General features: G+C 41.9%; 1 protein-coding gene across 1 annotated transcript in view; it reads left to right on the top strand.

Moving 5' to 3' along the window:
* The window catches only part of CLVS1 (clavesin 1), a 174,911-nt gene that overhangs the window by 150,871 nt on the left and 3,072 nt on the right, over positions 1 to 20,968 (top strand). The window lies entirely within an intron of this gene.

Raw genomic sequence — 20,968 nt, 5'->3', positions numbered from 1 at the left:
CCCCACAAGGTATATATACAAGTTCTTGAGAGAACATTGCATTTATTAAGTAATTACAAGCTCATGTTGCCATAATGTAATCAGCATTATTTCATGGAATGATCCTAAGGTCTTTATTTTTAATAAAAACAAAGTTACTCACTATTTAATTTAAATTTTAGTGTCATAAATGGTAAATTCTGTTAAGTTTTGTGCCTTATAAACACTAATATAAAAATATCTGCCCATCCCCTTGCCCATTACTGGCTTATGTGAAGTACCTGGGACTAATGCTCAAGCCCCCTGACACTGAGTCCAGGGATTTTCTGTATAGCCTTGCAGCTAGCTTCTTCTAAACACATAGTGTCTTGCCCATGGCAGATGTTCCATACATATTCAATATTTTGTAGTTTAAAAAGTATAAATGGTGCACAGATATGCCCTTTTTTTCCTTAGTGCTTAGATTTTAAAAATTTCTTTCTTCCTCTAATTATCATAGTCAAGGTCCTGAGAAGTCTCGCAGTGTTAAAAACTGTGTCACCAAAGCTATTTTATCATAGGAATCTTTCTGAACACTTGTCTCCCAGAGACGAGGGTAGGTAAACACTGCACCAGTGTTGGAAATGGAAAATCAGTAAACTCATGGGAGGTCATGAAGACGCACATGGTCTGAACCTTGGCTGACAATTTTCATCTTCATTGTTTCCTGGAGGTCACCTCACATGTGCTCCGGTGTACCTATCTGCACAAGGAAATGGAGTATTATCTTTTCTAAGGTAGGATGTGGTACTATAGTCTCATTGGCTCATTAATTTTCCAAAAAAGATTTGAGTCAGCACTGAAAGAGAAAGTCCAAGCCTGGTGGTAGTGCAGCCATGGCTCCTTTTCAGAAGCCCAGAAAGTTCCAGAGCAGAATACCACATTTTACTTCCCTTGGGCAGCAGGTGAGCTTCATGGAGTCATCACTACATCCCAACACCCAGGCCCAGTGGAGTCGGTCTGAGGAAATGTAGAGCCAGAATGACTTTGACGAAGCACAGAAAGGTGTTCTAACTTGCAGAGTCAGGGCCCGGAGCAAAAGCCATGCCCACCCAGCCCATGTCCCTCCGACAAATATTTACCAAGCACCTCCTCTGTGCAGACCATGGGCCCCTGTCTTTCATGGAATCACAAGACCAGTGTCAGCATTGCACCTTCACCTCAGTGCAAAAAGTAGCAGGGATCCCTGAGGGGCTCAGCAGTTTGACGCCTGCCTTTAGCCTGGGGCCTGATCCTGGAGATCCGGGATCAAGTCCCATGTCGGGCTCCCTGTATGGAGCCTGCTTCTTCCTCTGTCTGTGTCTCTGCCCCTCTCTCTCTCTCTCTGTGTCTCTCATGAATAAATAAACAAAATCTTTTAAAAAAATAGCAACATTGCACCACTCATGCACATGAGCACAGTCGTAACATTTCAGTTGTTTAATTCTTTTTTTTTTTTATTTTTTTTATTTTTTTTTTTTTTCAGTTGTTTAATTCTGTACCGACTTTCTAAGATGGCCCGACATAGAGATGACTCAGGTGGCTTCACTATGTATTTACATTTAAAGATGTTTGTCTTCAGGCTTTTGGTTTTTGCTGTTTAGCCATGTGATAATAGTGTTTATAGAGTCAAAACAGTCATGCCCCTTGAAATTTCCAGAAATGCCTGGGTGGGTTTTGGGTGCAGCCTGATCATAGACAAGGTTTGGCTAAGTGTGTGCAATAACTCCTGCTGTATTTATTTATTAAAACATCAACACTTATCTGGGATCCCAGACAAGTATTTATAGAGAAAAAGCCCTTAGAAAACCAAGTGGAATCTCTGCTTGCACCAGTGAAGAATGGCCCCAACTTCCAGAGAGATGATCCACCTCGGTCTACGCTATGTGCTGGGCAATCAGAGAGACCAATGCTTTGGGATCTTGGCCAGCTGGCCTGGGTGGTAGGATTACTTCTGATCCTTTTGACCAAATGCCTCCACTTTTATGTTTTCTAAACACCCTTCCTAGACGAGGTGAGGAAGATGTCATAGAGACAGTATAAGCCATTTGATTTGGGGGAAGGGAATAAGCTGGGGGAATGCCTGAGTTGGGTTCAGATTTCTGAACTGAAGAAAATTTTGGCTCCTGTCTGGGTGGTAAAAGTCAGTTTAACTGTTTTCAGCTTCAATAGAATTGGCCATGACCTTGGCAATCTTCCAGCAAGCGGTCCTCTTTTTATGGGATGAATGTATGCATTTGCTGGATAACTACTCGTTTCCGGCAGAAGTAATGCATCATCATGAAATACAACCCATAGGAAAAGAATGAGGGGTGGCAGTGTGGAACAGAAGGACCCTTGTGTTCCAAGCAGTTAGGGCAAAAACGGTCCGTTTTACTGTGTGGCCTGGGAACAGATGTTCCATATGGATGTTACGTTCAATAAAATCACATAATGCATCATTTCTTAATGAATGACCCACAGTCTCTACTGCCCTCTGAGATGTCTCGTGACTTCTACTTCACACAAGATTGAACTTCTTAGTTTCAAGGTGTCACTCACTCCTACTTAGGCAGCTGAGATATCTGAGATGTCACTACTTCCAGAAGCAAAGACCTCTCAGTAAGCCATAAATGCTCAGCATTTTATGTTGCTTATTGGATACTGGTGTGTTTCATGGATGCTGGCAAGAATTTGTTAACATTTCTTAAAGAACAAAGAAAAATAGCTGTATAGCCTCATCACTACTTGCGTGTCTGGCTAAGATGGATCTCCCACTTTTCTACAGCTTTCTTTTCTGTGGCAGAACTGAAGGGGGGCATCTCCTTGCAAGCACATCCCATATAGCCATGTAACATCAGAGTGAAAGAAAATCTATACAAGGAATTTGGTCAATAAGAAAATGAATAGGGCTGGATAAAACGTTGTGTTCGGGGCCATGTTTTCTCTTCTTTTTTTTAAAGAATGACATGAAAAATTAGGAGATGAAGAGTTCGAAGCTCCTGGCAAAGCAACAGAGCAGGTCTGATTTCAAGGGAAACAAACAGATGTGGCTAAACTGACCGTGTAGTTTCCAGAGCAAACTGTTTGATTTTTCACTATGTGTGTCCTTGAAATGATTCCTGTTTACCGAAGCACCATGATCAGATGCGACTTGCTGGAAAGGGAGATGTAGTCTGGGCAAGAAAAACAAAGAACATTTCTTTCTTGTGAACATATTGCTATTGGTAAACAAACATTTCGCCCGATTCCAATGAAGCTGATGCTGTCTGTGGCCAACATCTAGCCAGCAATGAATCTTGCTTATAAGCTTTGATAATCATATGGATGAAAACAAATATTTGGCACAACATGTGATCAAAATCTCTTTGCAGTGTCGTTCTTAAAACCGATGTGCTGCTTGTACACTACAAGTGCCTATTTAGGAACCTAAGGGAAACCTTGCTGTACATATCATTTGGGCTTAAGGTATCCAAACTGTAGTGTTTGAGTTTTATGTTGAGGCCACAGAAGAGTATTTTTGAGCTTCCAGCGTCTCATTGGAAACTCCTTCATGGTCCCACTTCAGTTGTGGCTGTTGTGTTCCTGCTACTATGGTGACCAGCCCCAGGGAGTCCTGCTTCACGTTGCTCTGCTGCTCCTCAAGACTGGCATCAGGAGGGCATGTACATGGCACTGCATTCTAATTATGGTCTGCTTGCTTCAGCTTTGTGACTTTGTGACTTCCGTGGTGGCACATCTCTTTGCCTCTCTATTTGTCTTTTTTCCTCAATCTTCCCTTATCAGAGTAGATGTAGGTTCTGATCATTTTCTTCCTCTGATTTTTCTAGTTATGTGACCTTGGATAAGTCACTTAACCTCACTGAGTCTTGGCTTCCTCAAGTATAAGGTGGCTATAACCTCAGGGGGTCGCTGTTAGGGTTGAATGGCAGAAAGGGAAGAAGTCTGCAGAGCACCACAGAAGAACAGTACAATAAGTGGCCAACTCCTCATTCAGCAGGAGTTATTCCCCTGAAGGCAGCTCTTCACCCTCTCCATTCCAGTGGGTTCCTGTCCTTCCCATCTGCTATTCTCTATCGCTGAACTGTTTCCTTCTCAACAGGAATCACAGTTCCACCATCACATATTTGTTGGTTTTACTCGTGTATGAAATTTCCCTTCTATATATTATATACTCACCGAGGGCAGGGATTGTGCTCTTTTTTTCGCCAATATGTATCCTGTGTGTCACATATTCCCAAGTATGTAATAGATGCTCAGCACGTATTTTGTGAAAAAGCAAGGAAGGAGAAAGGGAGAAACTGCAGGAGAAAAAAAGAAGGGAAAAAGGAAAGAAGGAAGGCAAAAAACCCAGATGGGGAGGGAAGAAGGAAGGGAGGAAAGAAAGGTGTAACAGTAATTGCTGTTAGGAATAGGGTACCTTCTAGAGTGATGAAGGAGTTGTTGCCAACCATCCATAATAGAATAAGACAGCGACATGGTCTTTGTGATCAATGTTTGATTAGAATTTAAAATTGTTTCTGAGTTTATTAAAAACGGGCTCATTAGTCTTATTTTTTTCTCCTAGTTTCTAGAATTCCATTAATAACATTTACAATATTTAACTTTTTAAAGACTTTATTCATTTATTCATTCAACAAATATTTACCAAGTGCCTAGTAGGCATCAAGATACAGGAAAAAGTAGTTAAGAAACTGGAATTTGAAATCAGATCCTAGTGGTTCAAATTAGTAGTCATGTGACCTGAGCAGCCATCTCTCTATGGCCTTGTTTTCCTAATTCTAAGGAAGGGAGGGAAATCATAGATGAGCCTTATTATGGTGCTGCGAGGATTGCATGGAGCAAAGATAAGTTTTAGCTGCTGACGATAGCCTGATTATCTCCTGCTCTGAGTCTGTAATCTTTTAAGAGAGAAAGACTTTAAACACATTACGATACAAAAGGCTGTTTCATTATCACCATGACAAGTGCTCTGAAAAACTTCAGTGTACCATGAGGGTGCATAGTGGGGACCCCAACCTGTGGTGAGACCATACTGGTGGTGAGAAAGGGCTTCTGGGAGGAGATCCCACATAAGCTGAGGCTTGAAGGATGAGAAAAAGAGTTTCCCAGGCAAAAGAAGGAGTGATATGGGAGCAGAAACCCTGCATCTGGAAAGGGCAGGGCCACTTGCAGGAACTACTGTGTTCTAACAATTATAAGATGCTTTTTTTTTACATTAGAAACTCCTGAGATCAGGACATGTTCTATCATTGATGACTTCCCAGAATCAATGAAATACAGAATTTAAAAAAGAAGCAAACTTAAAAACATCAGAGAGGTTAGAGAGCAGAATGTAAGGGGAAGAATGGCTGGGGAGGTATACAGGAGCCTGCTGTGCAGGGCCACGTACGTCTTGATAAGGATAGGGGACTTATGAGCAGTCGAGAGACACAGAAAGATTTGAAGCAGGAAAGTGATGTGAATATATTGGGTTTATTAAAAATCTCATTCTGTCTGTAGTGAGAATATTCAGCTGACATGGGAGAAAGTAAGCATGAGGAGGCCATCGGGGGCTCCTGAGACAGTGAGGGCAAGAGATGATGGAAGCTTGACTATAGTGGTGGGACAGAGGCAGAGAGAAGAAGACAGACTCAAAAACATTTGGTGGGTATAATAAGACCTAATGATCTAGTGGTTTTGGGGACATCTGGGTGGCTCAGCAGTTGAGCATCTGCCTTTGACTCAGGTCATGATCCCAGGGTCCTGGGATGGAGTCCTGCATCAGGCTCCCCACAGGGAGCCTGCTTCTTCCTCTGCCTATGTCTCTGCCTCTCTCTCTGTCTCTCATGAATAAATAAGTAAAATCTTATAAAAATTATCTAGTGGTTATGGAAAATAAATAAAAGAGGTTTCAGGAATGACTAGAGGTCCCTGGCACATGTACCTGGATGGAAAGCAGTCCCATTTGGCAAGATGGGGAACTCTGGAGGAGGTGCTGACTGGGGGAGGTTATGAGTTCAGGTTTGGACATGGTTGGTGTGAGGACCTATGTGATATCCAGTTGGAGTAGTCACATAGGCCATTGCATAGAAGGTTCAAAAGCTCAGAAAAGGAGATTCTAGAATGGATATAAATTAGGGGCTCAAAAGCATAAAGAAAGGAATGCATGTCATGGGAATGGAAGAGAATTCCAGAGTGACTGAGCATCCGAAATGGTAGGAGGTAAACCAGATGTATGATGTCCCTGAAGCCAAGGGGATAGAGTGAAGCTTCAGGAAGGGTGGAGTGGTCAACTCAATTGACTGCTGCTAGATACTGAGTAAGATGAAGATTGAAAGGTGTCCATTGGGTCTCATGACTTGAAGGTCACATTGGCAGCCTATAGTGAAGTTATATAGTGGAGATGAGATTGCCTCAGAAGCAGATGGGAGTTGAGGATTGGAGATAGAGAATAGAACCAATTATTTGGGGGTGTCTGGGTGGTGCAGTCAGTTAAGCCTCTGACTCTTGGGTTTTGGCCCTTGTAGTGATTGCAGTGTCGTGAGATTGAGCCACCTGTGGGGCTCTGCACCTGGCACAGAGTCTGCTTAAGACTTTCTCTCCCTCTCCCTCTGTCCCCTTCTCTCTCTCTCAAATAAAGAAATAAATCTTAAAAAAGAAAAAAGAAACAATTATTGTGTAAAGTTTGGGTGTGGAGATGGAGGAGATACGTGTATCTGGGGAAGTATGTGTGTGTTTTTACTACAGCTTTTGTTCTATTTTTCTTTTCTTCTTCACTATTGTCTTCCTCTTCTCTTCATCCTCTTCTTCATCTTCTTCCTCTTTTATTGAAAATGGAGAGGGGAGGATATTTCATGGCACAGAGCCAGTAAAGGGGGAGAACTTGAAGACATAGGAACATAATTAGTAACATCAAGCAGGTGAGATGGTTTAGGACCCAGAACCTGACTGAAGGTTTCTGCCTCTCACTGTTGAAGAGGATCCCTTGACAGTAACCAGACAACTGGATTTGGTGGCCTGAAGCTAGGGGAGCTCAGCTCACATGGGTCTGTTGGCTACTATTTTCCCCAGGAGGTAGGCAAGGCCTACCAGAGAGATCAAAGTGGTGTGCAGGAGGTGGTTTGGGTAATGAGGCACAGAAGTGCATGAACTAAAGTGTGTGCAAATTGGGAAAGGCTTGAACTTGCTTTGGGAGAAACATAGAAGGTATAAAGCAGTTTTAAGAGGTGAAGGAGGGAGTGGTGATAATGGGTATACAGTGACCATTATACTCTTGGGTAGTGTGAGCCACATTTCTTATTAGCTACCAGGCTGACATGGAAGAGCCACATTGTTGAGCCCATCCAAGGCTGGGTTTTGCTGGATTTTATTAGATAGTTCAGCATCTGGCCAAGAGGAAGACTAAGGGCTCGACCATGTAATCTCAGTTTGTAGGAAGAGAAATGAAGCTGAGAGGAGCCTCGTGCATAAGGAGGTATGGGTGTTGGCCTGGGACGGCCACAAGCAGACAAAAGCATAGAGTTACTGACCCAAATGCTCAGGAGTCCACCATCCTGTCATTTGGCATATAAGGAAGAGGATAAATGGTGGACTGATAACTTGGATGATGCCAGTGGAAGCAGGAACAAGACCACAGGTAGGGGTTTAGCTTTGCAAAGTGTGGCAGATTGCATGTTTGCAGTTTTGTTTCTCAGGGCCTTGCTCAGAAGCAGGCCAAAAATAAAGGGCCAGTGCATACTTCTTGAAGGAAGAATGAAAGATAAAGAAGCTGTGGTCTATGTATACGATGGAATATTAGCCATTAGAAACGACAAATACCCACCATTTGCTTCCACATGGATGGAACTGGAGGGTGTTATGCTGAGTGAAATAAGTCAATCGGAGAAGGACAAACATTATATGGTCTCATTCATTTGGGGAATATAAAAAACAGTGAAAGGGAATAAAGTGGAAAGGAGAGAAAATGAGTGGGAAATATCAGAAAGGGAGACAGAACATGAGAGACTCCTAACTCTGGGAAACAAACTAGGGGTGGTGGAAGGGGAGGTGGGCAGGGGTTGGGGGTGACTGGGTGATGGGCACTGAGGGAGGCACTTGACGGGGTGAGCACTGTGTGTTATTCTATATGTTGGCAAATTGAACACCAATAAAAAATAAATTTATAAAAAAAAGAAGAATGAATGAATGAACAGTTGGGGGGTATATTCATAGAAATATTTTCAGAAGAATTCACTTACCTCAGGTGTGTATACCCTTGGTTAGTCTTCAGTGTTTGATGAAAGTCATAATTCAGGCTATAGATCTGCTTGCATTATTGTAAAGTCTGACTTTTGTATTATTTTGAAAATCAGCCTGTACCTTTCCTTTGAACCAAAGTAAAGCAATAATCCAAGTTAAATCATAGTAATCTACTTGGTAGCTCAAATTAGAGACATAAAGCACTCTCCACGTTGAATAGTGAATTGCAGTGTTGAATATGGAGGGATTGGGAAGGTATCTGTGGATTGGTCACAGGAAGAAAACACTGCATTCTTCTTACTCCTTGTGGAAGGTAGACAAGGTGGGATAGCTGGTCCCCACTACGGATACACAAAGGCACTGGAGCTCCATCCTTATGAAGCAGCATGTCCCCTTTGCCTGGTCCCTCTTCATCACACCACTTGATTCATTTGCTTCCCAACACTTGTCTGTTTCCCAAACTTCCCATTTGCTTGTTTCATTGCCTGGTCAGCCCCCACCACCTCTGCAATCAAGGGTCATCTGACTGGGTCAGTCCTGTGTCCCAGCGCGTAGACCAATGCCCGCTTGGGAAGTCAACCCCTGAGTTGGGGCATGTCCTCTCGAATGTATGAACAGCTGCAGAAGTGACAGACAGGTGTTTGTATATTAACTTTCCCTCTCTTTCATGTGAGTACCTTAAAGCCAGAGATTTTTTTCCCTTCCTCAGTCAGCATATAGCACATGTTCAAACCTTGTGAAAGAATTTATTGTCTGACATAGACACTGACAAAATGTGAAGTTAAATCAGGATGGCCTCAGTTCCCCAAGCCTGAATTTCTGAAATGTTTTCCTGCCTCCCACCCAAATAATTTTTCAGATACGAAGACAGATACTCCTAAACTGAGTGTGATTCTCCAGTAATAAGTAAGACATTTCACAAACTTATTTAACTCTTTAAGATATTGAGTGAACTAGAAAACAGAATCAGGAATTTGGTTTGAATGAGCCATACCTGATGAATCTTTACAGCTCTGCTGTAAAATGAAAGCAGGTTTCTGCAGTGTTAGCTTTGGACCAATGCTTTGCAAATTTTAACATGCATGCAAAGCACCAGGCTCTTTTAAAATACAACTTCTGATTCCATAGGTCTGGGCTGAGCCTGCAAATCTGCATTTGTGACCAGCTCCCAGGTGGTGCCCATGCTGCCCATCCGAGCACCACCACCACACTAAAAGGTACTTAAAAGTGCCAGGGCCCCAGACTATACTATTTTCCCACATACCAGAGTATTGGATACACATGCTCCTGGACTTGTCCTGAGCCTTCTTGAAAACTGAGCCTTTCAGGTGTTGAGAATTTTAAAATGTATAGATTTTTTTTAAAGTACTTATCTTTAAAAAATAGATTTAAAATAGATAACAAGGGATGATTATTCCCATGTTATAGATAATGTGGCTAAAGTACATAGAGGTTAAATGACTTAGCCCAGGGGCACCTGGGTGGCTCAGTCAGTTAAGCATTTTCCTTCGGCTCAGGTCATGAGCTTAGGGTCCTGGAACGGAGTCCTGTGTCTGCCTCCCTGCTCAGCAGCAAGTCTGCTTCTCCCTCTTTCTCTCCTGTGATCTCTCTCTTTCTCTCAAATAAATAAATAAAATCTTAAAAAAAAAAAAAAAAAGAAAAGCAAGTTCCTCCGTCACACTGGCCTCAATCCCCATTTTAAGTGGGGAAGATGTAGACATTCAGGAAGAAATTTGATATGCAGGCTCCTAGAGTAATATCAAAAAAGACCCATTAACATACTGTCATTTCCGTCAAAAAATAGACTTATGAAAGGCAGTTTTTATCGAGAACTCTAGCCATCCTCTTCAAACTCAGAACAGAATGAGTCATCCTCGTTGTCTTAGTTCTTGACAGCTTTTGGTATTTTTCTACCTGCTTCCGGACATTATATGCTAGTTCTACCAAAGGGGCTCCTCTGAGGGTGTGCACCACCAATTTCAGAGGGAGGAGAATAATTAGGAACAATTAGGGTTGCTCTGAAACTGACTGGCAGCTCTTTGTACCGATCTAATTCTGATGAAAGATGACTGCATTCAAAGCAGGTGGTGCAAGCACCTGCAGCCATTTGCAGTGATGCTATTTTAAGTTATGATTGGAATAGAGAAAAAACTCTCCAGAAATAATTGGCATGCAAAAAATGTATTATTTTAATGCTCCTGTGACCATCTCAGAACACCTGAATTCACATCGAAGTACCTACAGCAGTGCGTTCCATTCCTCAGAACTTGGTAAACCTACACACACACACACAGAAGAATATGGAATGATTGTAGGAGAGCCAACTGGTTCAGATATTGACTGGATCCTAAGACGTCTATAGACCTCACCCTGACACTGGGTCCCATGAAGGATTTGGACACAACACTAGTTATGACCTTGAATATTCTCCTGTTTCAGGTGTCCCAAGGTGACTCTGCTTAATAGGGATTCTTTAGTAAATTGCTCAGTAAAGTTAAAATTCCTCTGTCACATAAATAATCTGCTGCATCTCTGTTTTCGAAGTTTGTCATCTTTGGCTTTCTTCGGTGGGCAGACAAGGGCTGTCCCTGCCATCAGCCAAGCAGAGTGTTAGTTGTTCATGCTCAGAAGAGGAGAGTCAGGGATGTATGAGTAAGATGGTAAACAACTCCAGTTTAAGCCATTTCTCCTCAAAAGTGCTCCAAGCACTTCATTATATCTTTCATCTCTCAGAGCCCTGTGGATGGTAATGTCCTCTCCTCATTTTACAGCTGAGAAATTGGGAGTTACTATGATAGGAATGCAGAGCTTCCTAAAGAGTGATAAACACCTTTGTAGAATGCAGCTGCCACTTTCTACCACGGCCTCCCCGGGCTCTCTTCTCTTGTCCCTTCCTCCTGTGTCCAGGGACCTGGACTGGCTCATCTTCTGCGGCTGAGCTCTTTCCTCTGCCACACCCAAGCTCCTCCCTGTCCCCCCTACTCGACTTTCTCTATTGACCCAACTGTGTTTCTGTTTAGGCCTCCCCAGCTATTTGCATGAATGCTGTACATTTAGAAGAAAGAATTTTGAAATATTATTAGGTAATGGTTACTATAGATAAAGCTAAAATCACATTAGCTATAATCCTTACAATATTTTTTTTTCCCAAATGAAGTTCTGCTACTTTCCTATTTTCATTCACTTGCCTAAAATCAAGGTTTTTATAAATCATAGATGATTATAGTGTTAACTTTCAGATCCATCAATAGTAATAGGAGAGATTCTTCTCTGAGAACTTTGAATATTACCAGTTTCTGATATATATAATGTCCTTTAGTTTCTTACTAAGTTTTTGGTATTTTTAAAATTTATTTATTTATTTATTTCCTTTAAAGATTTTTATTTATTTATTCATGAGACACACACACACACACACACAGAGAAAGAGAGAGAGAGAGAGGCAGAGACATAGGCAAAGGGAGAGGCAGGCTCCAAGCAGGGAGCCCGATGTGGGACTCAATCCTGGACTCCAGGATCACTCCCTGAGCCAAAGGCAGACACTTAACTGCTAAGACACCCAGGCATCCCAGTTTTTAATATTTTTTACAGTGTAGAATAATGTTTAAGAATGTAGATTGTAGACCTATATTTGGGTTCAGATTCTAGTTCCACAACTAACTAGGAACATTAATTAACTTCTCCGAGGCACAGTTTCTTGGTGTACAAAATGGAATTAACAATACCCACCTCGGAAGATTATCTCGAAGTTTAAACAAGGCTGATGCAGGCTAAATACTACTTAGTGCAGAATCTGGCATGCAGTAAGTGTTCAATAAATGGTTTATGGTTGTTATTGATGATGATGGTGGTGGTGGTGACAATAATTATAACCAGCTGTGGAGATGGGAGACTCTCCTGTAGGTGATAATTCTAAAAGTATTCAAATAAAATGTGTGTTGAAATCTCTTTCAAAGCATTTTGACAGATTTCAGATGTGGCACCGAGGAGGACTTTCCTGCGTAGGGGAACACGCTTAGTGGCTACAGATTTGGTGGCAACTACCCTCTGCAGCAGGAATCTACTATCTGAGCACAGATCATGTGTAGCATTAACATATTTTAAATAAACTAAAAACACGTTAACAATGACACGGGGCAATAATTATTAAGTAGTGCCTGCAACTTTGAATTCAACATTTAGAAACTTATAGAAGGAAAAAAAAAGAAACTTACAGAAGGTAAATCATTTTGACTCCTAATACCTAAATATGCTGGACACATACTAACTGCAGGAAAGGCATTCCAAGTCCTGCCAACTCTTGTCATTTTTAGTATTTTTATGCTTTTCTGGAAGGAGGTGAAAACAAAGGTAGGGAGGTACTTAGACTATTTGAGCTAATTAGCTTCAAGTCTAAACTGGGGAAATATGAAAACTGATTTTCAAGATTTAATGATTTTTAAGAACAAATGGTGGACTCCAGTCTGGTGTAGCTCATAGAATCTTGGGGCTAAATATATCACTTCATCCAAGATTATCATTTTACAGGTAAAGAATGAGGGGCCAGAGAAGCTCAGTGAGGTACTCCATAGAGCCCACCACAAGTGAGTGACACACTGATGAGAAAAAGCACCTAATCCCTAGCCTACTGCTCTTCCATCAGCTCACTTCTCCTCGGGCTCTTATAATAAACAGCGAAAAACATCTGCAGTCATTACATAAAGTTAATATTAATTTTGCTGTATGTGCAGAAACAATTTATTTCTTTTTCTTTAGGTAGTTAAAATTTCTTTCTAAAGCTTTTAAAAATATTATTTATTCATTTAGAGATAAAATCAAGGTATATGTTAACCTTCATCTAAATGACAGCAAAGTAATCGAGTCTAAACTAACAAAGTTCCACTCTAGTTAGGATTCAAGCAACACTGATACCCTGAAAACAGCTCTCATGTCTCATGGGACTTCACACGTGTCAACGGGAAGGTTAAATGAGTTAATACATGGAATGAGCTTGGAACAGTGGGTATTGGCAATGACAGATACTAATGTTGCCAAGGCCCTTTAAAGATGGCTATGCATTTTTAAATGAGGATTTGTATGTTACTCTGTATGCAACCATAAGCATGAGGGAATAAATGAGGCTCTAGACCAATACTGCCCAGCAAAAATATGATGTGAGTCACATATGTAAAGCTCTTTGAGTTGTCTTGAAGCCACTGCAAAAATAAATAGATGAGATTAATTTAATGATATTTTATGTAACCCAATGTATTAAAAAATTATGATTTCAATGTGTAATTTTATTTTTTTAAAAGATTTTATTTATTTATTAATGAGAGACACACACAGAGAGAGAGAGAGAGAGAGAAGCAGAGGGAGAAGCAGGCTCCACGCAGGGAGCCCGACGTGGGACTCGATCCTGGGTCTCCAGGATCAGGCCCTGGGCTGAAGGCAGTGCTAAACCACTGTGCCACTGGGGCTGCCCTCAATGTGTAATTTTAAAAGGCATTAATGAGATACTTTACAATCTTCTTTTATACTCTCTTCAAGACCCAGTGTATACATTTACCTTTACTGCCCACCTCAACTCAGACTGGCCCAATCTTAAGCCCTCAGTAGCCACGTGTGGTCAGGGCTGTGTGTTGGACCATGTTGCTCTAGTTCTATTTACTCGCAAGTCTAATTTCACAAAAGCAATTGCTTGCATCCTTTCTGAAGGTACATGTGGCTTTTCTTGGCGCTTTTTTCACTAGTTATAAGTCAGCAGTGCCCAAGCCCATCACAGTTAAATAGAAATACATTATACATTTAAATTTGAGTTATGGTGCATATACGCAAGAGCTAAGCTGAATGTTTATCTCTCTCAAAAATAGTTCACTTCGAAAGTAATAGAATATTTTTTCTTGGATTAGTTTCTATATATTTCCAGTTCAGTAAATGTGGCGAATGTTTTCTCAACATCGAGGAAGGTTTATTTGTTATTTCTTCACTTTGATGAGGTAGCAGCTTTGCTGCTTTATGTGAGAAATATTTAGGCTTATTTATTAAAAAAAACATGATTTATTGATTTATGATTCATGACTTATTTGGTTCAGTAAATATTAATTTTTCCCAGAGAGTATGATCATGTTGGTGCAAGAATGATTTTGATTATGGAGTTTGTTAGCTGAACGGAACACATGTCTTACAAATATTCGTTAAACTTCTTATCAAGGACATTACTGAAGGCATTATCATAGAAAGAAGCTTCACATTACACAGTTGAAAACAACTGTAAGTATGTTGCACCTAAAGCTACATAAATAATTGCTAATCAGATGGAAGTTTCTGCGTTACTTCTAAAACTATAGGGCAAGATCATAAGGTGAACAGTCATGAGGAATAGTTTCATTGCTTATTTTGAAATTTTAAAATGCTAGTCTTTATCAACTTTGAAATGCTAGTTATCATTGAGTATTAGGTTATATGATTCATGAGTACACACAATTCTCTCATAAATTTCACAGTGACACTATGGGAACGTTGAATTGAATTCATGCTTTTGTGGCTCAATTTATAAAAGAACTCAACATTCCCAGACCTTAATTTTCTTATCTGCAAAAGGGGTAGAATAATAAAAGCTAAAAATAGATGAACACATTTGGCTGAACACTTTACATGTCTCAACTCATCTAATCCTCTTTACTCCCACCTCACATGATATCATATCTCCATTTATACATGAGGAGGTGGAATGTGCCCAACATCACAAAGCTAGTGGTGGAGCCACCTTTCAAGCCCAGGCTGGAGCTCCCCAAGGGAAATTTCCTTGATACTTGAAATAGCAGGGAGAAAATTAGGCTTAATAGAATTACCTAGAAGAATTCTTTAGGGATGCCTGGGTGGCACAGTGGTTGAGCGTCTGCTTTTGGCTAAGGGTGTGATCCCAGGGTCCTGGGATCGAGTCCTGAATCAGGCTCCCTGTAGGAGCTTGTCCCTCTGCCTATGTCTCTGCCTCTCTCTCTCTCTCTCATGAATAAATACATAACATCTTTAAAATTAAAAAAAAGAGTTCTTCAAAGATACATTTTTTAAAAATAGTCTTTCTGTTTAGAAGTCCTTATATAGGCTCACTAGGATATTAGGCAGTTCTGTGCTATTCCATAAAACCAAGCCCATCCTTGACTTTAAGAAGTAAAACCAGGACTATGGAGTCCTTCCTGGTGAAGTGATGAAGTTGGTCCCTGGACAACAAATGGTTAGGACCCCAGTTAAATGACGGTTTGACTTAATTGCCTCTAGGGCTCTTTACATCTGTAACCTCCTGTGACTCTTGATGAATGCCTACAGCTGAAGGGCGGAGTTCCTGTGCCCCTATGTGGGGTCCGCAGGGCGGAAGCTAGGCAGTGGCAGTTCATTAGTAAGAAGACTATGTGGTGGCGGCTGTTGAGATAAAGTAGCTAAACAAAGTTCTAGAGATAAACCTTTGATCGAGGGCAGAAGTCTCAGTCCAATTATGAGTCTTTGCAGAATGGACTAACTCATGGTGAATGTTTCCCATCTTCATCTTGTTCTTTCTGGAATGTAATTGCCTTCGGAATCAGTAAATGTCAACCATGGCTCGAGATCTTTGATGATATGGAGCGGGGAAAGTTCCAAACGTTGGAGATGTGGAGGAGAATAGAAAGGAAGAGGAAAGGAGAGGGAGGGAGAGAATGGACATAATGGCAGGAAAACGAACTGTGGCTATCAAGGCTGGAAGGAAGGCTTTGTTGGGATAGTCTGCTACACCACTGAGATAACCAGGGCTGAAATAGCTCAGATCACTCCCCTGTCTGCCCTTGGGGTCAGGCTGGCTTTCAGTGCTGCAGAGAGGACCCCAGATATGAAGCCTAAAATGTTTATTTCAGTGGAAGCGTTAAGCTTCTTGGGAGAAGGCAAAGCCACTGAATGGAGAGATTACCACCAAGAGTGACTTGGACGAGGAAGTTGCAAGGCGAATGGCTTCTCTGTGGTTAATGCACTAAGTGCACCATCTCAGAGCCCTCTGTTTACAAGTGGTGGAGACATTTTTATCAGTGAGCCCTTGATCAGTCTAATCCAAGAGTACTTTGACTGCTAAATATCCGGAGGGTGCCATTTAAGAAGGGTGTTTCTCTTGGCTTCTTTTATTTATACCGTTTTTTTTTTTTTAAAGCAACATTTGCTTTCTGTTTTCTGAATTTCAACTCTTTCACAACGTACCGTGTTCCTTACATCAAATGGCCATTGTGCAACCAGGGAAATGGAATTATGTCATGCTGCAAGTAAAAAGGCTCCGGTCATCTTCTCCATCAGGGGAAATACAGATAAGAAAGAAAATGTTTCATTTGGTCCCTCATGCTCGGCTCCTCCGAATTGTTCAATTGTTACCCGTCGCTCACCCAAGACACACAGTGTATTGGCTGAGATAAGAGCCTGCATTCTGTGTGCCTGCTGTCAGTACAGGTATCGAAAGAAATCACATCGATCTAAATTTGACCCCAAGAGGAAGGAAGGAAGGGTCACCTGAACAGGGACTGTGAATGATGTCGCTGTGTGAACAAATAGCTTTTTCTTCCCTTCCTGTCCTGCTAGAGCTAACGCCTCACCTCCAAACACCCTCTCCTCTGGGTGCTTATCACAGTAATCCCACATCTGTGTGTCTGATGTTAGGTAACTGAAGGTAACTGAAGCAATATTTCCACAAGAGAAGTAAGGTTCCTGAACGTTTGCTCACAGTCCCTGGCATACGTCAGGAGACATTCTCAAACAGTTCTTACTATAAGCAGAGGATAAATGATTTTTGTTTGAAAATTCAATATTTGACAATTTTTAAATTTTTTCCCCCATAGTGGCTCCCCAAATCGGGGCAGGGAAAGTTTGGAAACAAATCCAACACTCATTAAAATCACAGACAATAATTTGGATGGCTAACAGTTTTCAAGATTCAAGAAAGCAGAGAGAGGGTGGAGACATCAGCCAAATTTAAAAAAGAAGAAATTGAAGAGTCAACCACGCACCTTCGAGATGGAAGTGAAATGGTTTACCAGCAGCATATGCAAATATAGCTAAATTTTCCTCAGCTATGTTGTGTGAGTGCCAGAAAGGCTAATAGCAATTCTAGGCACATCATTTCTGCTTCAACAGAAGCATGGAAAGAGGGGGAATAAAGGAAGCAATATTTCACTCTATTTTGAGGTGACACCTTGTGAGCAACTGGTTGATGAAGAGATGCAGGAAAGTGTCCCAGTGGCAATTTTAGAAATCTTGGCACAAGACGAATCTTGGTTTGCCTGGGTGGTGGCAGGGAGAGGGCTGAGGATGTAAGGGAACCAATGTGAATTGGCTCCTCGGTGAGTCACAAAAGCCACACAGGTGAGTTGTCCCACAAAGGAAACTTTGCTGCAACAAATAAGGAGATCACAGGGAGTAACTTCCAAAGTCGTGACTTCCCAAGCAAGGGTGGATAGGTTCCTTTTAGTGAGGGTGGGGATGAATATTTAAAATGGGGATCCTGGGATCCCTGGGTGGCGCAGTGGTTTAGCGCCTGCCTTTGGCCCAGGGCGTGATTCTGGAAATCCGGGATCGAATCCCACGTGGGGCTCCCGGTGCATGGAGCCTGCTTCTCCCTCTGCCTGTGTCTCTGCCTCTCTCTCTCTGTGTGTGACTATCATAAATAAATAAAAAATAAAATAAAATAAAATAAAATAAAATAAAATGGGGATCCTTGTCACCATATGTAGCGGTACACATAAGGTTGCATGTGCGCCTTAAGGGAACATGCCTATACGTATTTTGCATGTTACTTAAATGAAGCTTGTGCTCCTCCTCGGCAGAGATTTTAGTATTATAATGAAGTCAATGTCAGTAGTTCTAGAGGTCACTCTGCGGTCCTTCTGTTAAGACACAAGTAGGGGGTTTAGCTCCAGCTGGTCTGGGAGGTCTGGGTGGGCTGGAGGTCTTGTCAGGGCAGTCGCCATCACCTGAAAGGTGGTTTCAGGTTTCATTTGCCTGAGTTATAGGCAAGCTGGAAAGAGAAGCTTGAGGAAAAATGGGAGGCAAAAGCTGGTGAGTACAAGCAAGTGGGCAGCAAAGGTCAGGTCTTGGGTTCTGGCTGGTGACAAGGGCACTGGATCAACACTTAAAAGAGTGGTTACGTGGACCAGCTGGATTACGTGGACACTGGTGGCTGCAGCAGACAGAACTAGAAATCATATATAGAAGTTGCAAAAAGACAGGTTTGAGTTCAGTGTAAGCAAGAACCTTCCAGTAGAGTTGCCCCTCTAGGGACATGGAGGAGTAAGTTTCAAGAAGAAGCTGCGTGGCCCTTACTGAATTTTTCCTACAAGTTCAATCTCAATAGGTCACTAAGGTGGCTTGTAACTCTGTGGCTGTGATTCCCTTGCCATGCTGTAAAATAGAGCCAGCTGGCTTGAAGGAAGAGAAGTGCAGTTTCAAAGTCTCCAAAGTGAAACAGCCATAGATATCTTCCACTCTCACCAGGGCCTGAGGACAAAGCAGTTAGGCAGGCAGCTGTAGGGGGTGCCAGAGGGACGTGGCCACTGCAGGCAGGTAGGTGTGTCCCTCTGGTTTCCTTCATGCTTATTTTGATGGCTTCTGGGTTTTCAGCTTTTCTGTTCCTTGTATAATCTATTGCTCTACCTCACCCCTCTCTACACGCACACACCAAGCCCTTAACTAAAGCAGAAGGAAATGCATAGGAAAAGTGTAAAATAGTTGAGCTAGACTAGGAGCTGGGGGCTTCCTCTGCCCTGTCCCAGGAGCAAATGAATCTGTTTCACTTTATTTACTTTTAAAGATGTATTTATTTATTAGAGAGAGAAAGCACAGGAGGGGAGGGAGGAGCAAGGGGGGAGAGATATTCTTAAGCAGACTCTGGGCTGAGCACAGAGCTGACCGTGAGGTTCAATTTCATGACCCCAAGATCATGATCTGTGCTGAAATCAGGAGTTGGATACTTAACCAACTGAGCCATCCAGGCCCCCCTACATTTCACTTTCAAAGGTTAAGCTTGATACTAAAGTCGGACTGTTTGTATTGGTTTTTTTTTTTTTTTAAGATTTTATTTATTCATTTGATCCCAGGATTCTGGGATCATGACCTTAGCTGAAGGCAGACGCTTAACCGACTGAGCCATCCAGGCGCCCCTGGATTGATCTTTATAGTAGAAATTGAATCTTTTGAGACAACTGTACTAATTTGCTTGATTTCTTTAAGCATTCTATGGTACATACATATCCTGAATGGAGATAAGAATCTCATGCAGAAAGTTATTTTTGCAGTGAGGTGGAAGGAACATTAGGTATTTCAGCTAAACAATTCTGCAGCCCCAGGTACGGCCAAAGTGGTGTGATGGCGATAAATCTGCCCTCTATTTGTGTTGCCTTTCCTATGCTACTTTTTTCTCTTTAGATTTTTCCCCTTCTGTAAAATGGAGATCATAATAGCACCACTCCTTAGGGTTGTGGAAATGAAGTAAGGTAATACATGTAAAGAATTTATATCAATACCAGGTGCATACAAAACAAGTATGTGTTATTATATATTGTTTTGGGAGTCCTTTCAGCCACCCCCAGGTTTAGTAATTTGCCGGAAGGACTCACAGGTCTCAGAAAAGCTGTTATACTCAGTAATGGCTTGTTATGGAAAATAATACAGATTAAAATCAGCAAAGGAGAAAGGTGTATTGGGTGGAGCCCAGGCACACTGGACCAGTCGCATGCTGCCAGTTGTCCTGACAGAGCTTCATTCTCTCAGCAGTGTATGGCAACACACACCAGGTGTGGCCAATCAGGGAAACTCACCCATGCTTTGGTGTCCAGGATTTCTGTTGGTGGGGAGGAGCCAGTCACACTGTCATGCAGTCTTCAGCTCCTCCTTCCCCACTGGCCCCCACCTGCCCTGCCCTGATATAGTGTGACCTTGACATACAAAAAAAGGTGTTTGCAATAAATCACATTGTTGGCATAACCTATATAGCCCAAAGTCTCAGGCACACAGAGACACTTTTATCAGGTGGTTTACTCGAGGGGCTCAGAGGAGCCAGTCAGGGGACACTTGGAATGAGGAGGGTTTGGGCAACTCAGTCTGCTTCTTCTATTTATTTTATTTTATTTATTTATTTATTTATTTATTTATTTATTTATTTATTTATTTATTTATTTATTTATTTATTTATTTTTTTTTATTTTTTAAAATTTTTTTAAAGATTTATTTATTTATTCATGATAGACATAGAGAGAAAGAGAGAGGCAGAGACACAGGCAGAGGGAGAAGCAGGCTCCATGCTGGGAGCCCGACGTGGGACCTGATCCTGGGTCTCCAGGATCGTGCCCTGGGCCAAAGGCAGGTGCCAAACCACTGAGCCACCCGGGGGATCCCTATTTATTTATTTTTTAAAAAAGATTTTATTTATTTATTCATGGGAGACACAGAGGGAGAGAGAGAGAGAGAAACAGAGACACAGGCAGAAGAAGCAGGCCCCATGCAGGAAGCCCGACATGGGACTCGATCCAGGGTCTCCAGGATCACGCCCTGGGCCAAAGGCAGGCGCTAAACCTCTGAGCCACCCAGGGATCCCCTATTATTTTATTTTTTAAGATTTTTATTTATTTATCCATGAGAGGCGGAGACATAGGCAGGGGGACAAGCAGGCTCCCTACAGGGAGCCTAATGCAGGTCTCGACCCCTGGACCCTGGATCCTGGATCAAGCCTGATGCAGGTCTCGAATCCTGGAACCTGGATCACAAGCTGAGCCAAGGGCAGATGCCC

This window comes from Canis aureus, chromosome 28, assembly GCF_053574225.1.
Source record: "Canis aureus isolate CA01 chromosome 28, VMU_Caureus_v.1.0, whole genome shotgun sequence".
NCBI classification, from domain to species: Eukaryota; Metazoa; Chordata; class Mammalia; order Carnivora; family Canidae; genus Canis; species Canis aureus.
Note: the sequence above shows the minus strand (reverse complement) of the source record. Positions and strands in the feature narration are given on the sequence as shown.